This window comes from Lactuca serriola, chromosome 3 (assembly GCF_051521515.1).
Source record: "Lactuca serriola cultivar US96UC23 chromosome 3, Lser_US96UC23_V15, whole genome shotgun sequence".
Classification (NCBI taxonomy): Eukaryota; Viridiplantae; Streptophyta; class Magnoliopsida; order Asterales; family Asteraceae; genus Lactuca; species Lactuca serriola.
The window spans coordinates 248,256,199-248,259,556 of record NC_136410.1 but is presented as its reverse complement, the minus strand read 5'-3'; the positions used below and the strand labels follow the sequence as shown (position 1 = coordinate 248,259,556).

At 34.8% G+C, this 3,358-nt stretch overlaps 1 non-coding gene across 1 annotated transcript; it reads left to right on the top strand.

Annotated features, from left to right (window-relative positions):
• The first annotated feature begins 3,009 nt into the window (after window positions 1-3,009).
• On the top strand, window positions 3,010-3,089 carry TRNAL-UAG (transfer RNA leucine (anticodon UAG)). The gene has a single exon. It is a non-coding gene; the product is annotated as a tRNA-Leu (tRNA).
• The last annotated feature ends 269 nt before the right edge of the window (window positions 3,090-3,358 follow it).

Sequence of the window (3,358 nt, the reverse complement as noted above, 5' to 3'; positions counted from 1 at the left end):
GAATCTTCAAATAGGGAACTTTATTCTATATTAATGACTTTTAGCAAACTATCAGGGGGCATTTTATGACTATTTGGAATCAATAATTTCGTTAGGAAGATGTCCAATTAGAGCCTTTATGACAGAAATATTTGTGTGTCATAAAGTTGCTGTCATAAACTCACACAAGTCAAGGTTATATACAAATCATAACTTGGCATTTTCCGACAATTGAGTCGCACTTAGTATTTTATAAAGGAAAAGGGTTGTTTTCCGGCTTCGATAACATTGGGTCATTTTGATAAATATTCAAAGTGGATTGATTCCAACAAACGAAACGAACGAAATGAAATATCTAGTTACGACTACAAGTATTATTATTTATTTTGTAAATAATGGTTTTCATGATTTGCTCAAATATCGGTTAGTATTCTAGTCATACAAATCTTCACAGTACGTATATTAATACAATATTGTACGCTTTAAGTCCTGTAAAAGTTATAACTAGAGTCTCCTGGAGAGAGAGTAAGAATTTGTGTATAGATCTAGACGGGGTTGACACCCTGCACCTTCGTTGTTCGCTACAGCTAGACCGGTCAGTCTAGGGTGACAAATGTCTTGAACAAAACCGACGCCTGAAGAACGTCATAACAGGCACTCCGTCACATCAGTATGGTTATAATGACTCACAAGAATATATCATAAATGTGTTTATAAAGAATTCACTTTTGGCTTACAATCAACTATGTTTTGATTACCTCAACAAAACCTTTTTCCACACAAGTGTTATACTTTTATTAAGACTACTATATTTTATTTACATCAAAAAATATAGGATTTTTTGGAGGAAAACAATTTAATACGATTTGGAAACGATGAACTAAGGGACAGATGCAACTATACTCGATTAGAAACAAGACTCACAACTATTTTGATAATAAAATATTGGATTTTCTGGATTTCTAAACTATCAACGAAGTTTTATACAAAAATGCTTATGAACTCACCAACATATTTTATGTTGACGTTTTTTCAAACGACTTGTATTCTCAGGAAACCAATAAGCAGGTTATGGATCGCGAACTTAGGATTATTTTGATGTATTTTGGGAATTGCTTGCCGATGTTTCTTTTGTGTAAAATTTGAGAACATAATCATGATGTAAAACAATGTAGGCTTGTTATATTGATGTATGTTGTTTGGATTTGCTATGTTTCATTTATATGCAATTGTTATGATACTACACAATGAAGTCATCCGCCTCGGACGTTTCCGCCGTTCTGGTCTTGGGGTGTGACACTTTGAAACTTAAACTTTAATTTCTATATCCTTAAGTTTGCTTTGTGTGTGTGTGTGTGTGTGTGTGTGTGTGTGTATATATATATATATATATATATATATATATATGCCATAACACTACAAGGATCGAGCCCTATGGAGACGACACTTATCCAAACGACATATGTCGTCGGCAAAAGCCACACTATACCGACGACATGCCGTCGGTAAAACGTTTTCCAACTTTGACAATATCTCATTGACCAGAAACCCTATCCATACGACAAGTCGTCGGTATAGACTCGACGGGAAGGGGCAAAATATTGGCGGTATGTCGAATACCTATGCAGACGACATGTCGTCTATATAAGATATTAAAAAAATATTTCTGATTTATTTATATTCCTTGTTGCAGAAATTAAAGACACCGTCGTATTCGTCCACCTATGCCGATGACATGTCGTCGGTATAGGGTGTTAAAAAAAATAATTTCGATTTATTTTTAATCCGTGTCGCCGAAAAGGAAAACGATGTCGTTTCGTACTTCTATACCGACAACTTGTCATCTGGAAAAAGTGGGATCGATCCGTGTGAAATATGTGTCCAGACGATATGTCGTCCTGAAAACTTTCTTTTTTCTATTTATTTTTTTAATGACGTAAAGTGGGACGGCGTCGTTTTTCCTTTACCTATTCTGACGACTTGTCGTCAGTATAGGGTTTCCCTATAACAAAACTCGTATCAGCGTTCATTTTCCAGTCGCGCCTGCACTCCTTTTTCCTCTAAACCTTCAGCGACGCAGGGTGATTTCTGGCCGGTCCGCTTCATCGTCGACCTATAGGTAAGTTTCTTGGTCCTTGATTTCTTCTTAATTTGTCGTAGCTTGAGTTTTATTCCGATTTTGGGGGATTTTTCCGGTTGTTGGAGCCCTAAATCATAGCCTTCATCATCACTGCCGGCCGGCAACAAGCTTCACCACCGCCGGAGAAAACGATTTCCAGTTATTTTGCTATCTTCACCACCGATTTTGAGGTAATTTTTTTGTTTTTTTTCCTATGTAACACAGTGTGTACGTGAGTGAATGAAGTTTATTATTATTTTTTTCCTTTCAATACACCATGATATATAATTTTTCTCATATTTTATTTGGTTGATTACTTTTATACACCATGAAGGATCACTCGTTTTTTCTTTCGTGTCCCGAAGACATTTTTGACTTATAGCGACGGAGCTATGCCGACAACTTTGTACCGATGAAATTTCGTCTGTATACCCTTTACCGACGACATGTCGTTGGTACAGAGTCCAGAATTGTCGTCTGCATAGGGCTCGATCCTTGTAGTGTAAGCATTTGATTTAGACACATATACTTTTATTTGCATAAGGTATTTACTAGAGCTGAGAGCAAATTTGATTGATACTGATCCAAACAGACCAAGTTAGAATAAATGTCTGATATAAGCTTGTAATTTACATGGTGATGTTGCTTTAAGTTAATGAATTAGGACCTCCGTAGTTGCTAATATTTAACTTCTAAGTAAAAATAAAAGATTGCATTTTGTAAGGTGGATTTTATTTATTTTAATCGATAGTATTTAGTAAAATCATAGGCATTCATATGATCTGTTTTGTTTTTAGAGTCATAATTTGCGTACAACAGCTCTTTTAGTTCAATTTGCATGCTGTGGCTTCAAAGTTTATTGTATTTTATTATAGGATCATTAAGTCTTGATCAAAATAAATTTTCAACCAGACAGTTTGGCCGAGTGGTCTAAGGCGCCAGATTTAGGCTCTGGTCCGAAAGGGCGTGGGTTCAAATCCCACAGCTGTCAAATTTTTTATGCTAAACTTGTGTTTTATGTGTTTTTAATGTTGTAGGATACTTCTTTTACTTTGTCAAATTTTTTATGCTAAACTTGTGTTTTAGTGTTTAGTTGTAGGATACTTCTTTTACTTTAGTATTTGTTTACTTGTTCAAAAGATAGTCATTTATATTTGCTCACAATTAGTTGTTGTATATCAGTATATGTTGATTTGGAACATCAAACAAAATACATAAAATAAATTTATATATTTTGTATTCGAGGTAGAATTACTAATC